Source organism: Sarcophilus harrisii, chromosome 2 (assembly GCF_902635505.1).
Source record: "Sarcophilus harrisii chromosome 2, mSarHar1.11, whole genome shotgun sequence".
Taxonomy (NCBI): domain Eukaryota; kingdom Metazoa; phylum Chordata; class Mammalia; order Dasyuromorphia; family Dasyuridae; genus Sarcophilus; species Sarcophilus harrisii.
The window spans coordinates 613,182,227-613,201,743 of NC_045427.1; the positions used below are offsets into that span (position 1 = coordinate 613,182,227).

General features: G+C 37.1%; 1 protein-coding gene across 3 annotated transcripts in view; it reads left to right on the forward strand.

The window, feature by feature from the left end:
• Positions 1-2,746: 2,746 nt before the first annotated feature.
• Positions 2,747-19,517, forward strand: part of P4HA1 (prolyl 4-hydroxylase subunit alpha 1) — a 71,911-nt gene continuing 55,140 nt past the window's right edge. For all 3 annotated transcript variants that reach the window (XM_031956525.1, XM_031956524.1, XM_031956526.1), the window contains exon 1: positions 2,747-2,871. The gene's annotated coding sequence lies outside the window, so the exon portion shown is untranslated. The remainder of the gene's footprint in view (positions 2,872-19,517) is intronic.

The window sequence follows — 19,517 nt, forward strand, 5'->3', positions numbered from 1 at the left end:
AGGTTTTCTCTTCTAAAGTCCTTCTTTAGGGTCTCATTGTGACTCAAAAGTGTTAACTGAGCCAGAACTGTAATTAGCACAAGGACAATCAGGATTTTGTCTGAGGGCACTGCATCTTCTTCTCAGGCTCATTCCCTGTAGGATGGGTAGAATATTTTTTTTTTCCTACACTAACCACCATGCTGTAGTTACTTGCTTTCCCATTTATCATATTTCCACTGAGATATGGAACATCTACTCTCCAATTATATTTGCACCCAATGTTGTACTACATACTCTTGCACTCAGTTGAATTTGTTCAAAGGCACAACTTTTAAGATTTACTCTGGCAGAATGGACAGATGGGAACAATTTGTTCCAACAGCCACGAAGGCAGCTTAAACAAGTGCTGCGAATGCTTAGATCTTGGTCAGACTTTTGTCCTGCCACTGGACTTTGATGGAGAAAGAGAAGTTGATGATTTTGTGTAATTCTGCCTCCCTTAAAACAGATTCACTCTCAAGTCATCCATCATTCACTATTACATCATGATGTCATTTGTCCTCTTAGGAGACTAAAGATGAGCAAAAGCAAGATGTAAAGGCTTTGTCCAAAGATCATTCCAAGATGGGAGACCATCAACATCAAGAGACGTGCCATACCGACTAAATGTGAAGTTTAGGGTTTGTGATTAGTTGTGATGGTGGGAACTTCCAGCCATTGAGGTAAAGGGTCCTGGGTGTGAGTTTCAATAACACTTATTCAGTAAGTGGCAGCTCTTTTCTTACACTCTTGTTTTCTTCCTGCCTTTGGGAGTCTATTCAGGTATATTTGTTTCCTGTGATGTGATCAACAGACATAAATGAATGGAATGTAATTGAGTTGGACCACGGTAGGTGGACCTTTTCATAAAACAATCCCCAGTCTTGGCAACTGTATCCAGACGGATATTATGAGATGAATGACTCATTTACTGAGGTTTCAACTCAACATGTATTGAGCATGTTCAAGGCTGGGAACTGAGAATGTAAAAGGAAAAATGAAACTGTCCTTGAGTACAACCTCCAGGACTTTATATTCAACTGGGGAAGTAGGGAGAACTGCATTTACACAGACAATTATGAACAAGATTGATTGATAAAAATGAAATCAAAGTAGTTTGAGAAGGGAGCCATTTCTAACCAGGAGAGCCAGATTTCTATAGAAGGGGAAGGGGAAATCTTAAAGTTATCAAGTCCAGTCTTCTCACTATATGTAGGAATCAAATCTGAGGATTAAAGTAATTAAGTGACTTATCTAATGGCGAAGGATTTTGTAAGGAAGCAGAGTTGAAATCCTGAAACCGACTCTGCTCTTTCCCCCAGTCTTCCAAAACTTGCAGATTTATGGAATAATGGAAAAAGCTCTACTTTCATAGTCAGAATTGCTGGGTTCAAATCTCCCCTTTGGCACTTCTTTAACCACTTAAATTCCTATAAATGTTCCTATGCAAACAGCTTTAGATTTATAATGCTACCATAATTCTGACCAAAAAGAGAATAAACATATTTTTTTGAGCACCTATTATGAGCTAAGCCATTTAAAAATATTGTCCTATTTGATCCTCAAAATAACCGTGGGAGGTAGGAGCTATTATTATCCTCATTTTATAGTGGCTGTGTTCCTATTAATCCCGTTCGATTCTTTGCGATCCCATTTGGGGTTTTCTTGGCAGAGAAAAAAAAAAAGTGGCTTAGCTTTTTTCTCCAGTTCATTTTACAGGCGAGGAAACTGAGGCAGACAGGGTGAAGTGACTCGACAAGGGTCACAGAACTGGTATTTAAGTCCAGATTTGAACTCAGAAAGATGCCCATTTTATAGATGGGCAAACCGAGGAAGGCGGAAGTTAAGACTTGCCCTGAGTCTTACAAATTAGGGGATGCAACAAGTTACCCGATAAAAATACTAACAGCAACATTTGCATGGCCAGGCATTGTCCTGCTGTTTCATTTGGTCTTCACAACGATCCTTCTGCATTTTACAATGGGGGAAACTGAGGACGGAGAGGAGATGGCTCAGCCGGGGAATGCCACAGATTTCTGATCATAGCTAACACTGGCACGAGGCGCTAGGCACTGTGCTGAGCGCTTTACAGTTACTCTCTCATTGGCCCTCACGACAGCCTGGCAAGGTTATCCCCATTTTGCAGTTGGGGACACTGAGGCAGGCGGCGGGGAAGCGTCTCAGTGACGTGACATACTCCAAGATGGGCCGGCAGGAGGGACCCTGAAATCGGGGGGGGGGCACCCCAATCCTGCCTGGCTTCTCCCGGGCATCCTTTCTCTCCAGCGCTTTTCCTCCCTTCCCTTCCCTTCCCGTCGGTAAAAGGCGCCCGCAGGCGTGGCCCGCGGCGGTCGGCGGACCTTCCACTGAGGAAAACCTCGGGCGCTTAAATTGGAAGTACAGGCGGGGACGTGGGCGAGCCCGAAAATTCAGCCTAAGCCACCGGATAGCGGCGGGAGCCGGCGCACGCGCACTTCTCTTCTCCTTGGGCTCCAGCCCCGCCTCTCTCCTAGAGAGTCTCCGAGTCTCCTCCCCCTCTCCTCGCTCGGCGGTCTGGGATGGGCCAGCGGGCCAAGGCGCCTGCGCACCAAGCTGCTGGTGTGATCTCGCTCACGTAGAGCGGGTCCAGCTTGGAAGCCGGAGTGCGAGTCCCCGCCCCCGCCCTCGCAGGGAAGGGGCGGGGCGGACTCGCGCGCCGCCGGAGGCTATAAAAGGACTTACGGGCTCCCTCTACCGCTCAGTCGAGCTGCTGCCAGCTGGAGAGGAGAGAGTCCTCTAGTTTACGGGCAAAGCGGGGTGTGCGCAAGAGGTGGGGGCGGGCGGACGGCTTCTACCCCACTGCCTACCCAGGTGAGAGGCGCCTCGCTGTCAGCAGTCTCCAGGGCCTATGGAAGCCCGGTACCCCCTCTTCTCTTCCACTCAACTGGGCTGGGGGTGGGATGTGCAAGTTAGAAAGGGGGGGGGTCGCCCCTGCTTATACCATCTCCTTCTCTCTTGTTCCTCCATCCGCAGCCGCTCAGGGGGATTTCGCCCTCTTGGAACCCCTGCTGCTTCCATGGGCTCTCCTTGTTCCCTTTTCTTTCTCCTCACACCCACTTTTCTCCTCTCTCCACTTCATCTTTTACTTTTTCCTTCTCTTCCCTCCCTCTCCCCCTGCATAGCTTCAAAGCTGACTCGCCCCCTCCCCCCTTAACAGCTTTGTCCCTCCCCCCTTACAGCTTGGTCCCTCCCCTACATCTCCCCCACTTCCACTTGAGTAGTGCAGCAGCCTGAATTCTTAAGAGACCTGGACCCACCTTCTTGAATTTTCTTTCTGAGCTTTCAATTTATCAGCCCCTTTTCGTGAGCCCCCTCACATACCTGTCCTGCCCCCTCCCCTGGAGTCTCCCTTACTGAGACGGGGGTGGGAGCATGGGAAGGGGGGGGGTTTGGGGGAACTGGGCGTGGAATTCTTGGCCTGCCAAACAGATGGCAAGCATGAGATGATGGAGTGAGGCTGTCTCAAAGTTCTGAATCCCACTTACCCCCTCCTCCCCCGCCGAAAGCTGGACGCCCTGCCGCAGGTATGCAATTGTAGGGCTCCTGCCCGGGCATCAGGTCTCTGGAAGTAGAAGTGCCAGAAAAGTCCGAGCGCGAACTCCTCTCTGGCGCGCAGGGACTATAGTGAAAATCTCAGCTGTGGAGTTTAAGTTCAGGGCCCAAGGTCTCGGCACTTCGTGCGCGCAGAGGAAATAGCCACAAGTTGACACAAGTTAGCCAGAGGAAATCTTCTTCTTTTTAAATTTCCTTCCCTCTTAGTCATCTTCTCTAGAGTGAAATCGGTTTGCATTAAGTTTTTGTAAAGCGTTCGGGTAGGATGAAGTGTGTGCATTTTAAAGATTCCCTCAGTTAAATAATCACCCTTTGTTTAAGATATACCTGGAATGGATCATGTGGCTAAAATGCTGTTGAAGGGAGTACATTAATAATTGGATCCTGTATTCCTTCTCAAAAAAGTGACTAATTCACTTTTGTGGAATAGGTAGCCACAGCAATTCATATTTCAAAGAAATCTGGTAACAATGTAATTAAAAGAAAACCACTTTAGCATGTTTAGGTTGGACTTGAGAATATTGTGGTCATTTCAAGTTTGTACTTTTCTTTTTTAAAGAATGGATTGTGAAATGGAGAATGTATTCTTGAAATTGATTTAAGAAGCCAAAGATGGTGTGCTTTAACTTAACTGTTTCTTGTGTAAGATCCCTGTTTCTTCGAAGAGGAATGAGTGGGGGAAGGGGAAATACGTGGCAGCAACATTCTTTCTACAACCTTAGAAAGGCTTACTTCACAAGAGAAAATCACTTATTTCTCTCTTTTTTTTACATTTATAGTATGGGAGTGTGGAATAGGCATTATTAAGATAGCTAGTTAAAGATTCCCCTTAGTAAGCAGGAATGGAAGTAGTTAATGCTTTTTTTGGAGGGATTTTCTAGCCTTAGATTTCTAAAAGCAAAATGGAATTTTCAAAAAAAAAAAAACCCCATTGATTTATGTTCATAAAGATGGAAAGTTTTGAATAATTGCTTTAATTTTTTTTATGTCTAGATTAATGCTTTTTATGAACTTTTTAAAGGCATACGTCCATAAATAGGAATTTCACATTTTAAGATGCATAATGGTCAATCTGGAAAATGTGGATTACACACTTTTGAAAGAATATTATCAGTTTGGATTTTGCTAAAGCATGTACTTCTTTGTGCTTTGTATTTTGTAGACATTATAAATCACTGAAGTCAGATGCCTGTTATAGATTTGAGACTGGAAATAGACTTTTTAAGTCTTACAGATTTCATGCAGGTGACCTTTTGAACTAAATTGAATCCTTAAAGTTCTGAAAACCAAGGCTTAAGTATTAAAAACAAACTTTTTTGTGGCTAGGCTGTGTTGTTGGAACTGAAAAGAAAAATTATGAAAATAAATTATAAATTTTTGAATGCAAAAATTATATTGAGAAAGCTGAAGCAGCAAAGCTTTTTTTCCACTGGCTAGAAGAAATAAGAATGTTGGGTTGGCTTTAATATTTGTAATAGCAAGAATCTTTAAAATTCATTTTTAAAAATTGAATGCTAACAAAAACCCAGTGACAAGTACCCTATGCTGCAACACCTATCTCAAGAGAATTAAATTAAATTCCTGTTATTTTATTCCAGTCCTTTTACTTAAAGATTCTTATTAAATAAGCAGAGCCAGGCACTGTGCTAATGAGCACTGGGGTTAAAAGGAAAGGAAAAAAAAACAGTTTCTTCTCACAAGAACTCACTTTTAATGTCAGCCATCATGCAAACAACTATTCATATATAAGATATTCAGGGTAGACAGATGGAAGATAATCTCACTGGGAAGATACTAGAATCAAGGCAATTGGGAAAAGGTTCTTGCAGAAAATTGGATTTTAGGAAGTACTAAGGTGCTAGAGGTGAGGAATTAAGAGCATTCCAGGCAGTGGGAATGTAGCCAGTGAAAATGCTGAGAACTTAGATAACATTTTCTTAAGTGAGACTTGCTGAGATGACAATCTTATTGAATTGAGTGAATGGAAGGGGAAGTAAGGTGTGAGAAGACTGGAAAGGTGGAAGGTGTTAGGTTTTAAAAGGTTTTAAAATCCCAACAGAGGATTTTGTATTTGATTTTGTAGATAATAGGGACCCATTGAAGTTGTTTGAGAGGGTGAGGTAGAAGATAACATGATTGGTATTTGGAATGAGGATGAAATGGAGTGTGGAGAGTCTTGAGACAGGGACACCAACTTTTAAGCATTTGATTTCTGTGGAATGAGAGGCTCATTTTATTGAAGAAACAAACAAACAAAAAAACTTACAGTTAATTATTCATTGGAATGGAAATATGGTTCTGTTATTAAAACAATGCCTTGGGGGATATAACACTTAGAAAATATTAGAATATTCTTTTGGAATTTCTGTATATCACATAATTTTCCTTTCTTGAAAACTGAGTTGAGTAAGTAGTCGCCTAGTACCTTAGTCTGTTTAGAACATGATGGACAGCATGAACAGACTGTCTCAGAATTGGAGGAGACCTAAGAGACCAGCTAATCCAACTCATATCTGAACAGAAATTCTATCTATACATTTCCAGTAAATTGATCACTTGGACTTTGCTTTAAGGGTATGAACCCAGTAAATACAAGTGCATTTTATTCCACTTTTGGATGGCTCTTGTGGATGGCAATCATGGTTTTGGATGGCTGTTTCAGGCTTAAGTTGCTTCTCTGAAACTTCCATGCTAGTTAATATGATCTCTCTAAATCTTTCCTTCTCTGGACCCTCTAGCTTCATTTTCATCAATGTCCATAGATCTGGTCAGGCCCCACTTAAGAACTCTTCCCTAAGGCTTCTTTCTGTTTTCCAGGCTAAACATTCCTAGTTCCTTTAAATAGGGTTTTATCATTTCCCTATCCTGTGAGGCTCTTTTATATAAAAATTCAGTCCAGCAAAAATTTATTAACTGTCTGCTGTGGTCCTGGTATTATACCTAGTTTTAGGGATACTAAGATACAAATGAAAACTATTCCTTTCCTCCCAAATAGCTTATGTCCACTTGAGGAAGGAGAAAGAAAGAAAATGTCCACAGATAAAAATTAGCTCAGCAGAGAAAAGTTCTTGCACTCTTGGAACTGTTAAGAACCTCATTCAGGAGATGATCTTGAAGCTATCTCTAGAAGGCTTTACAAGCAGAGGTTTCTAGGCAAGAGGGAAAGCCCATGCAGAGACACTGAAGTAGGATATGGAGCATCAACTGTGAGGAATATCACATTGATTAGTTTGACTGGAACATAGTGAGTGAGATGAGATGTTTCATGATAAGGCACACACATATAATCTGGAGCTGGGGTAATAAAAAATACCAGAGAAGTTTATAGTGTATCCTAGAGTCAATAGGAAGCCATTGGAACTTCTTGAGTTGGGAAGTGATCTGTGTTTTAGGAATAGTTGTATATATTGGAGAGGGAAGAGGCTAGATGCAGAAAAATGAGTTAGTTTATTGTAGCAATCCAGATGAGAAGTGCTAAGGGCTTGAACTAGACTGGTGATGAATGAGAAGGGAATGGATGGGAGGGATACTATCTTGCAGTGGTAGAATTGATAAGACTTGGCTTTTGATTGAATATAACCTATGAATGAAGAGCTGAGATGATTCCTAGATTAGGGACTTAGATAAAGAATGGTGGTGCTCTTAAGAGAAACAGGGATGTTAGCAAGAGAAATAAGGGTATGTATATGTATATGACATTAATTGGAACATAACTTGAGGTAATCAATGGGGTGGGCTGATCTGTCTACCAGCCAAGTTAATGACTTGGAGCGGAGGAGAAAAATGACTAGATATGTAGATTTGGGAGTTAACTATAGAGAGATGTAGCTAAACCTATGGGAGGTGGTGAGATCACTCAATATAGAGAGAAGAGGACTTCCAATGGTAGGATAGGAGTGCAGAAAAAGGGTGGAACACTGATGAGCCTGAGGAAGAATTTGAGAAGGATCACATAGGACATGAATCAGCCAAGGGGGAGAGAGTATTTGGAACAGATAGTCAACAGTATCAAATGCTACAGAGAAGTCCCAAAGGATGGCTGGGAAAAAATTGTTGGATTTATTGATGAAGAGATCATTAGTGAACTTGGAGGGAGGATTTAATCAACTGTGGGTTTCCAAGGCAAATTGCAAGGATTGAAAAGTCAAGGGGAGAAGGGAAAGAAGTTTTTCTAGGCAGGGAGAAAGGACATTACTTCAAATGAAGATTTTTAAGGATGGGAGAGATCAGGGTGTGTTTATAGACTCTAGGGGAGAAACTGATAGAATAAAGAGATATTGAAAATTAGGAAGAGAGAGAGGATGAGTAAAGGGTCAAATTTTAAAGAAGAGAAGGGAATATAAATCAACATAAGTAGAAAAGTTGGTTTTGGCAAGGGAATTTGAGGTGTAAAATTGGAGAGAATTGGGAATTTGTAATAATTGACTTCAGTTTTGTTTTGTTTTTAGGAAAGTGTCAGTCAAAATTCTCTGCTGAGAAGAACTGTGTATTTAATTTGAGGAGAGATTTGGAATAGTGAAGGGAGACAAGGGAATATGAGTTTATTAAGTGTGAAGAACTTTTCAAATATCTCATTTGCTTCCTACAACAATCCCTGGGGTAGGTGCTATTATTCTCTTCATTTTATAGTTGACCCAGCTATGCCATTTCAAGGCTTATACCCCCAAAGAAGTCAAAGAAGGAAGAAAAAGATGTACAAAAGTATTTAAAACAGTTCCTTTTGAAGTAGTTCCAAACTGAAGGCAGGCAGAACCTAAATGATTTGCTTAAGGTCACAAAGCTAGGAAGTGTCTAAGATTGAATTGGAACTTGGTCTTCCTGAGTCTGGGCCCAGCACTCTACTCTACTCAGCATCTATCTGCCTTGCTAGAATGGATACTGGGGAATCCAAAAAGAAACAAAATAAATGGAGAACAACAACAGGACAGGCAAAGTAGATAACTAGTTTAGCAGACCTAGTCAGCATGCTTTTGTGACTTTTATTAGTGATATTTAGCAGTAGTCAAGTAGAACCAAGTCAGTTCAGGAAAACTTCATCACCAAATAAGGGAAAGAGAAGATTACAGAAAGTAGGATGGATGATTTTCATTTTATAAAGCCAAAAAAGCTTTTGTACAAACAAAACTAATGCAGCTAAAATTTGTAGAGAAAAGATAACTTGAAAAAATCTTTGTAGCAGATTTTTCTGATAACAGTTTCATATCCCAGGGCAGGGCAGCGGATAAAGCACCAGCCCTGAAGTCAGGAGGACCTGAGTTCAAATTTGGCCTCAGACACAACACTTCCTAGCTGGGGGACCCTGGGCAAGTCACTTAACCCCAATTGCCTTAGGGGAGGAAAAATCTTTCACATCCCAGGTCTAAAAAGAACTGATTGAATTTTATAAGAAAGAAAAAATTTCAAAGTATTTAAAAACACATATAAAATGATCTACAATCACTAATAATAATCACAAAGAAATATGAACTAAAGCAACTCTGAAGATCATGCATGTTTGTAAAAGTTAGTAATTTTAGATGACAAATATTGAAGGGTCTACAGGAACATGAACTATGAATTGGCCCAACTATTCTGGAGATAAATTTGGTGCTTCTCCTTCCTAAATTCATGTCCTGTGATCCAGCGGTGCTTATACTCTCAAAAGGGTCAAAGAAAAAAGACTATATATATATATATATATATATATATATATATCAGTTCTTTTTGAAGTAGCCCCAAATTGAAAATTGATGAATGACTAAAAAGATTATGGTTAATGAATATAATGGAATATTCTATAGGAAATGAAGAAATAATTTGTATAAGAAACTGGGACATGTGTGAAATGACTAGAATGTGAGCAATTTATAAAATGATAGCAATGTTGTCAAGAAAAACAACTTTGAAAAACTTCAGGACTTTGATCAGTACAGTGGATGATAAACTATCTTAAGTCTATAAGAATGAAAATGAAACACATTGCTCATCTCCTGTCAGAAGAGTGATGGCCTTAAATTGCATAATGATACATATTATTTTTGGATGTGGTCAGAATGGGAATTTGTTTTGCTAGAATACGCATGTTTTTATGAGGATTTTCTTTCTTTCTTTTTTTCAGTGGGGATATGTGGGAGGGAGAGAGAATATATGTTTGGAAAAACACTTTTTTTTAAAAGAAATAGATGAGCTGAACTAGGATAAGGGACAAATATTCAAGGGACAGTATAAAGTAGAACTAGTTGGAAAATGAATTCAGAGCAAAGGGTGTTGATGTGGAATAGCCAGGAGGGCTGAAGTGACTGATAGTGCATTCTTTCTTTGTTGTGTAGGAACTCCCTGCAGAGATACATCACAACTCCCCTTAAAATTAGTTACCTGAATTTTAGCAAAGTTGTGGCTTGTACACAGTCACCCAGCCAGTAAGTGTCAAAGTTGGGATTTGAATTCTGTTCTTCTTGGCTATTAAGTCTGGGACTCCATCCACTCACTCTCATGCCTCTTATCTTGAATACATGGTAGTTTTGATATGACTAGTATTCGGAATGAGGTCAGAGATTTGGTTGAATATAGAAAGCTATTTTAGTTTGCTGGAAAAATGTATCAAGAGGTGAATTCATTGGAACATGTTAAACTGTACTGCCTTTCAATCCAGATTACAGCCTGGCCTCCTCATTAACAATGCTCTGTAGAAAGAACATTACATCTGGCCTGAGTGGATGTGGGATATTGTCTTAGTTGTGCTGTGTGACCTTGTAGAACTCACTCAATTTTTCTGGTGTTCAGTTTTCTCTTAAGATAGGGATGCTACTTTGGATTGCCTGATAGACATTATGAAGAATAAATAGATAATGCATGTAAAATTTAAAATTTACCAAGGGCTACATCAATATGAACTAAATGAATTAAGGTTAGTCTTCACCTCTGCATTGCCCTTACCCTTTAAAGATTATCCCTAGCTCAAGGTTCCATCTCTTTTCTACTTCATCACCAATACTGGTGATCTCCATCTTTCTTCCCTTGTCCCATTTCATAGTATTTCATTTTTTCCAATTACATATAAAGATACTTTTCAACATTAATTTTTAAAAATAATAATAATAGTTTTTTATTTTTCAAAATACATACAAAGATAGTTTTCAACATTCATCCTTGCAAAATCTTGTGTTCCAAATATTTCTCTTTCTCACTCTATGTCCTCCCTCCTCTAGATAGCAAATAATACAATATCGATTAAATATGTGCAATTCTTATGAACATATTTCCATATTTGTTATGCTGTACAAGAAAAATCATCTCAGAAAGGGGAAAAAATTAGAAAAAAAGATGAAAATACTATGATGTGATGCACATTCAGTCCCCACAGTCCTCTCTCTGGATGCAGATGGCTTTCTCCATCACAAGTTTATTGAAATTGCCCTGAAATTCTCCTCATTTAATATTCACTTTTGTAAAATTTTGAGTTTCAAATTTTTTTCTCCTTCTCTCTCTTCTCCCCTTCCTAAGACAGCAAATAATCTGACATAGATTGTATATGAACAATCATATTAAATATATTTGATCTCCATCTTTCTTCATCTTTGCCAATTTACACAAAGTAAAATTATGCTTTCTGTTCTTAATTTAAATTTTATTGTTTGAAAACAAAGCATATGCTACACAGTAAGATTTTCCCCCTACATTGTTTCTCTAAAGTTTCCGTTGGTAGTTATTTTTATTCTGATACAATATTACTTTTAATTGTTTTTGTCTCATCTTTTTTATGTATGTATGGATAGTTTTTTGAGTCTACTTTTATTACTTTAAAAAGTCAGAAATCGCTGGCAAACTTTTAACAAATCTTAACAACTTGGGGAAAGGGGGAAGATACCTAGAATTTAAGGTTCTGTCATCTTTGAAAAAAATTAAATGATATATTCTTACTAAGACTGTGAAATGTGTTAAATCCAATGAAGATTTTGTGAAGATCTTAGATGTAAAGTGTACAGTCGGACCTTGCCTACTAAAAGTATTGGCACATTTTTCTCTTATTGTAGTGAATAAATAAAATCATTTTCTCCTTTCTTAAACTTCTTCCCCATTCTACATTTATTTGGAAATATTACCTGGGTTAGGGGGATCTGATCTCTTTGTTCCTAGTTAAAAAACAGATTTTAAACACTGAGTACAAACAGCTGTTATATTCCAAATGTGAACCCAAATTCCACTGTGAGTTCTTTTCTAAATGATTTAACACTATTTTATAAATCCTTTTTGTTGGTTAAAACTAAACATTTGTTAGACCTTTTAGCCAATTAGTTTGAAGTATTTTGAAACAACATTGAAAAAAAACTACTATTGTGATTTGGAGCTTGGCAGGAGGGAGAACAAAACTGGAATATGTGTAGTTAATTTTGTTAAAATGTAATAACTTTTTAGTTATGAGCTTAAAGTCATGGTTCTTTCACAAGATTGAAAGTGGCAAGGATGGTGGGAGACATTTACTAGTATTGTTGCTTTTTTCCCCTCTTGAGACATTTTCTTTTATTTAAATATATTTTTTTGCTATCTTTTGTTTTGATTTTACCTCAGTGTTCCCTTCTGTCCTCTTCCCTCTCCCAGGTCATTTGGCAGAAAAATATCTTTAAGAAAAAAAATGAAGAGAACTCTTCCCTCCATAACAAAATCAACAGTAGATTGGAGAGAAAATCTGGCAAATCTCTCTCTGTCTTTGTCTCTCTTCTTTCCCCCCTTCTTCCCTCCCTCCTCCTCTCTCTCATCTCTGTCTCTGCTCTTTGTCTCTGTCTCTGTGTGTGTGTTTCTCTCTCATATCTATGGACCCCTTCCCTTCAACCTTTTTGAGGAAGTTGGAGTTAGGGGAGTGTTATCTCATATCTTTTCCTTGTGGCCAAGTTAGTTCTTTTGTAACATTCATTTTCAGTTTTTCTTTCCATTTAAATTGTCATAGTCACTGAAACTTTCAAGAGTAAAAATACAACTTTTGGAGAGTCCTCAAGGCATAGCCCATTGGGACTTCTGGGATTCCCAAACCTGTTATTTGGACTCTTGACTAACTGACATTTACAAATATTATTTGGTGGGGTCTACCTTCTGTATTTATTGCTTAATAAGAACTTTTACCTCTCTGGTATTTTAGGGTTATAAAGTACTTTCATGTACATGATTTCATTTGATCTTCAAATCAATCCTGTGAGGTACATAGTAGAAGTAGTATCCTTCTGTAAATAATGAAGTTTGGATCAAAGATGGCAGATGACTAACCCAAGTTAATAAGAAGCCTAGATCTGCCCCTAGGTCTTCTGAATCTAATGCTAGTGCTTTTTCAGTGATACCAAAACAGTAAGGAAGGAGAAATAAGAATAGTTGAGTGTTTTAGAGTTCAGTGAGAATTTTATTAAATGCCTTTTTAGAAAAATAAATGTAATAGCAAATCTGTTTTCAAGATGTTGGCCATTTAGGGGAGAGGATGTTGGCCCCCTAAAAATTAGGGAAAATGGCCTTCCCTAGTTGTTTTAGAGAAAAAGGCATCTCTCTTACTTTTGCCTTGGACTTGTGCCTTGTATTTTTGAGGGAAAGTAAAAAAGCAGGGAACTTGACTAAGCAAGAGGGCATTATCAGCTCCATTAGTGTTAATTCCACATTTTGACTTAGATTATGCTTGGATTATCCTTTTGGATTGTTGGAAGATCTCAGAATCCAAGGCTTTCAGTGGAGGATAAGAAGAGGATATGAAAATCAAATTTAGAAATAGCTATCTAGAAGGTGACTGTTAATGGTATATTGGGTGAGTAAGAGAGGATAACCTAGAAATTATAGATTATAATTTAAAATTAAGATTACAATACATTCAACGGGATTTTTGATGGAACAAAAAGATTAGTGACTGTCAGAGTTTATCATTTCTCATAATTCATATTTACTCTAGTTTTGAAGGGATGGCTGTGGGAGACTATTTAGAATTTTTTTTCTTATAAGAAATTTGTTTTTAAAACAGACCATTATTTACCAGATTCTGTGTTCTAGTAATTCAGTGAATGTCTTGTACTTCTAATTCAATGAATCCTGATAATTCGAAGTTGTAAATATTTACAGTATAGTAGAACTGTTTTGAAATCCATGCGCAGGCTTTATTGATCCTGCTGAACATGTGGAGCAGTGCTTTCCTGGAATATGTGTGGTAGTGAAGCTTTGTGTTTGCATCAATAGTCCTCTTCTCTCCAAGTCCTCTTTTACCTAAGCTTCCTGGAGAGGAAGGGAAATACTGTTGGACGTCCCAAGAATCTTTGCTACGATTTAAAGCCAACATTTGAACCTTTAATATTCTAATAGTATTTGTGTGGTCATAATTTACTTATTTCAATATTGATGTTTGTTATTTTTTAAGTAAGGTATGGCATTGGGATGTGACCTGAGAGACACAAATGTGGAAGAGACAATATTTGTGCAACAACTGCCCTCTTAAGCATCTTCTAGGGTGCTTGAATCTTAGGTTTTTATAACAAATTATCTGACATAAAATCATTAATAGAGTGAAACTGAAGACAAATAGAAGTGAAGGATCATTGGTGGTGGTGGTCCTAATAAGAGTTTGCATTGATATAGTAAGCCTTTGAGGAAAGTAATGCTCATTATTATTTTTATAAAATTTTATGTGGTGCTTTAGAGTTTATAAAGTATTTTATATCTTCCTTTGAGCTTCTCAGCCATATGAGGTGTAGGTATTAACTATAGATGGTGTAATGCCCAGTATACAACATGAGGAATTTAAGGCTCAGATATTGTTATTTTCACATGGTGACAACAGCCTGTGCTGGAATAGAACATCAGGTCTTCCTGACTCCACATCTGGCATTCTGGTCACAGTGCCCTACTGCACAGTAAGTTTCATCCTCAGTTCAGGGATGAACTTCTTGCCCTTGATTAGCTAGCTGGTAAATGTCAGGTGGGATTTGAATTAGTGCTTTAAGTGGGCAACAGAACAAAGATGATAGGGTTGACTGGTCAGTAAACATTAACTTAGCAAGTGATAGAATCTCTTAGGCATTCAAAATATTGAAGGAGAACACTTGAAATAAGCTTGTTGTAGGTATTTTTATAGGCTAAATAGTTCAGTATTTCATGTGTGGATCAAAGAAGACAGAAAACATGGAAACCTTACATTAAACTAATACATTCTAACTGCATTTCTCAGAACGATGGCTAGAGGAGAATTCAACTAGAAGAGACTACAAAATAATTTCATTTACATAATATCAAAAAGTTTTGCATAAACTGTGGCAGCTAGGATGAGGGAAACTGCTAATTTTAAAGTCTTTGAAACTCTGATAAGGGTCTCTAGCTTGTATATAAGAAATTATTACAGCTGTATGACTAAGAGCCATTTCCTAGTGAATACAAGGTAAAATACACATATACATACACACACAGACGCAAATAGTCCACAGTCGGATTACAAACTTTTGATCATAAGTTTGTTCTAAATATGACAGAAATGCAAATCAGCTCTGGGATTTCACCTTACATTCAGAAAATTGGCAAAAATGACAAAAGGTAGAGATATTATATGTGAGAGGAACTGTGAAAAGATGTGGAATGCAACAATTTGGGAAAGCAATTTGGATTTATACTGAAAAAATAACTTCAATGTTTATAGCCTTTGATCTAGAGATGACTTCTTACTATATGCACCAGGGAGGTAGCAGGATTCCCCCTATGAATATTTTGAATAGCAATATATTAAATAGAAGCACTTTTTGTTGGAGCAAATACTTAGAAACTATAGAGGATGCTTATTGATGGCTAAACAAATTTTTGGTGCTATGAATACTGTATCACAAGAAACAACAAATGTGAAGAATTCAGAAAAACTTTGGAAGATTCATGAGCCGTTACAGAGTAAAATATATTTGGGAACAACAATAAATACAACTAAAACAATGTATATGGAAAAACAATAAAATGAAATTGAATATTGTATGGTTTAAATGACTAAACTGGGCCTTGTAAAGTTGAGAAAAATTTTCCTCCTTTCCTTTATTGGAAAGGTGGGGGCATGATGAATATAGGAAAAATTTTATTATTGCTAGCTTATAGTAGTAGATGGTTAGTTTAGCAGAATTTTTTTTTCTTTCTTTTTTTTTTATCTTTTTTATAAAGAAAGGCTGGGGGGGGATTGAGAGGAATGGTTGGAGATATATTGGGAAAAGAATTTAATATGAAGACAAAAGATATCAATAAAAAATTTAAGAGCCAAAAGAAAAACTATGGAAGTAAATACATTGTATTCATGTGTGGAGTCTTTAAACTTTCTCCTAAAATAAAAAAAAAAAAACTTTATTACATTTTTATGATTACATTTATTTTATTAGACGGGAAAATTGTTCCTTTATAAATATTATTAAATTAAAAGCAAATAATTGAAGAAGTCCTATTTGAACAATACCAAGAAAATTCTAGACTCCTTAGTCAGTCCAAGACTTGAGAAGCCGTGCACTTTGGCAGGATCCCAGGAGAGGAAGTCTGTTCATCTGTTATGTTCTAGAAGCTTTTCCCAAAGAGGCTCTGTTGTCACACAGCCAATAGAACAGTTTTTATTTCACTACTCTGTGTTTTTGGAAATGTGGAGTATACACTTGGGTGGAGACTTGAATCTTTTTTGGAATATTTAATTATGATTCAAAGGATTGCAGATTTAGAGATAGAAGAGACCTTCATAAACTAGTTTAATACGTCATTTCACACATGAGTAATCTGAAGCCAAGAGAGATTGTCATTTGCCAAATGTCACATTAGATAGTCAATGATAGAATCAGGGTTTGAACCTAGGTCCCCAACTCCAAACTCAACATTCTTGTCTGTTGTGCCAAGTAGTTTATTTTGTTTGAGAATCATCATTTTTAATGATATAATTTGTACATTTTCCTTTAATTTCATTTTTGTAGATGATTTCTTTTGTTATAATAAAATTATGATGATCCAGATCCAGTAGAAAGAATATTAAGATTTTATAAGCTTCCTTTCAGACTCGGTATGTGTGGCTTTGGGGAAGCCTGTTTCTCCTCTGTAAAAAGAGAGTTTGGATTAGATAGACCCTCAAATCCAAATCTGTCCTATGAATATGAAAATCCATGCCTTAAAAAATTAGAATTGAATATTTTTATCTGTTTACCATGGCAATGTATGTTTGATAATTGTTGTTTTCATTCTAAGTAATGCAAAAAATAGCCTTAATGTTTTTATTCACATTGTTTGACTATTTGATGACTTTTATATTTATGGATTATGTGATATTATTTCTAATAACTAGTAAATGAATAAATTATATATTTAAACCTTGTTAAAATAATTTAAAATGTGGACTAAAAAATGAATCTTTCTTTGGCTTTAAAATCTTGTGATCCTTAAAGGCTACTAAAATTGATAAACTCTTAGTTAATAACAAGAAGGAACACATTTCCAAAATGAAAGATAATGAATTTAAAATTAAGGAAATTTTTTAGGAAGTATTATATTTGCATAACTGTATGTGACACAGTAATAGTTTTGTTTATACATATGTGTCATAATAGTAGTTGAAAGTGGCAAAAATGATAACACCTGAATTGACTTATAAATTAATTAAATATCAATCAATCAATAGTAGTGAGACTGTTTTATAGAAAAAGATAAAATAATAACTGGCTTTATATTGAAGAATAGATACTTTAGAATATCAAGGAGTACTTTGATAAAAGTAGATCTAGTACTTGAACTACTAAACTTGGAAAGTAATCAAGCAGTGATTATCAATAACTACAGGCATACCTTGGAGAATATTGTAAGTTCATTCAGAGCCCAATAAAGTGAATAAATTGAATCACATGAATAAAAAAGAATTCTATGATCCTATGAAAAACCCTATTTAAATGTTAAGAATTCTTCTGAGATAAGAGTGAGTTTCTTAGGAAAATTAGGTGGTTGCAAAAGAGAAAGGGAGTATTAAGTGCTGAAGAGAAATAGAAATCACTCTGTGCAAAGTAATATATCTTTTGAGTAAGAATAAAAGACAAGTTCTTTCTCCTGCAGAAAAATTGTGATTGGGAGCTTATTTTTTGTAATACTTTTTGAAATCTTATTTGCCCTAACCTTTTGGTTAGTTGGGAGCAGGCACAAGAGAAGTCTCTTGTTTATTCTGTGTTAGAGACGATGCCTTAAGCTTTGGAGAGATCAGTGACTCTGTACTTTGACCATTACCAGATCAAATGTATTTTTTTTTCTTGAAAAGTTCACAAATAATAGAATTTCAGAGTTAGGGTAGAAGTGAGGGCTCAAAAGTACAAGCTATCATAAAAATGAATTTCTTCTATGCCAGACCCAACAAATGGCCTTCAAGCTACAAGGAGCTCATTCTATTTTAGAAAACTCTGATTATTAGGAATTTTTTTCTTTTTCCTTTTTACAATTTTTACTCATTGCTGTTAATTTTGTCCTCTAGGGCTCAAGCAGGACAAAATTAATTCCTCTTTAATAGCTCTTTAAATGTTTGAGACTGCTGTCCTGTTCTCTTGAATCCTTCTCTTTGCCTTTTTAAACATCTCCTGATCTTTCAAGTGATCTTATGGCATGGACTTGGGACTTTCCACAATTTGGTTGCCCTTCTCTGGATATACTTTGGTTTATTGGTGCTCTTCTTGAAATGCATTGCCTGGGATTGAGCACTTTATTCCCTTACTCCTAGGCCTTTTGACAAAGATGGTGCTTGAGTGTAATTTAAAAAAAAAATAATGACTTTTTATTATCAAAATATATGCAAAAATAGTTTTTAGCATTCATCTTGGCAAAATCTTGTGTTCCTTTTTTTTCTCCTTTTCTCCACCCTTTTCCCTAGACAGCAAGCAATGCAATATATGTTAAACGTGCAGTTCTACACAATTATCATGTTACACAAGAAAAATTAGATCAAAAAGGGAAAAAATGAGAAAGAAACAAAAAACAAGCCCATAACAACAAAAAAGGTGAAAATAATGTTATGATATATATTCAGTCCCCACAGTACTTTCTCTGGATGCAGTTTGGCTCTCTCCATCACAAGTCCATTGGAATTGGCTTGAATCACCTCATTGTTGAAAAAATGTACTCTCTTGTTGTTGCTGTGTACTCTTGGTCCTACTCACTTCCCTTAGTTTCAGTTCCTGTAAGTCTCTCCAGGCCTTTCTGAAATCCTCCTGCTGATTGTTTCTTACAGAATAATAATATTCCATAGCATTCATACATTATAACTTATTCAGTCATTCTCCAATTGATGGGCATCCCCTCAGTTCCAGTTTCTTGCCACTACAAAAAGGGCTGCCACAAACATTTTTGCACATGTGGGTCCCTTTTCCCTTTCTAAGATTTCTTTGGGATACAGACCTAGTAGAGACACCGCTGAATCAAATGTATGCCTTGTTTGATAGGCTTTTGGACATAGTTCCAAATTGCTCTCCAGAATGGTTAGATCAGTTCACAACTCCACCAACAATGTATTAGTATCCCAGTTTTTTGGGTGTAATTCTTAAAGATGTAATTTCATTGTGCAGATACTCACTTGAATGAATTGTAAACCTCATCACCTTTGTTGGTAGTTTGTATTCTCTCCCAGCTCTCTTTCACCTCCAACCCCCAATTGTCCTTGGCTATGTAAACTTGAAGTGATAAATCTCTCCATTTAGCTAGAGTGGCTCTTGGAGAGTAGTCAGGTAGGGGCCCCATATTCTTAGGTTTCTCAGCCTGATGGGACCTGTCAGAAAGTATGCTGTTCTGGCAGAGTTCTCTGTAAGAGCTCTCAGATCACCTCTATGCCCGATACGGCAGTAGAAGAAAAAAAGTGGTGTACATATTGTTCCTGCTTTCTCGCTTTCTACTTGTCCCTCCTTAAAGAAATATATCCAAGATTACTTTGGATTTCTCAA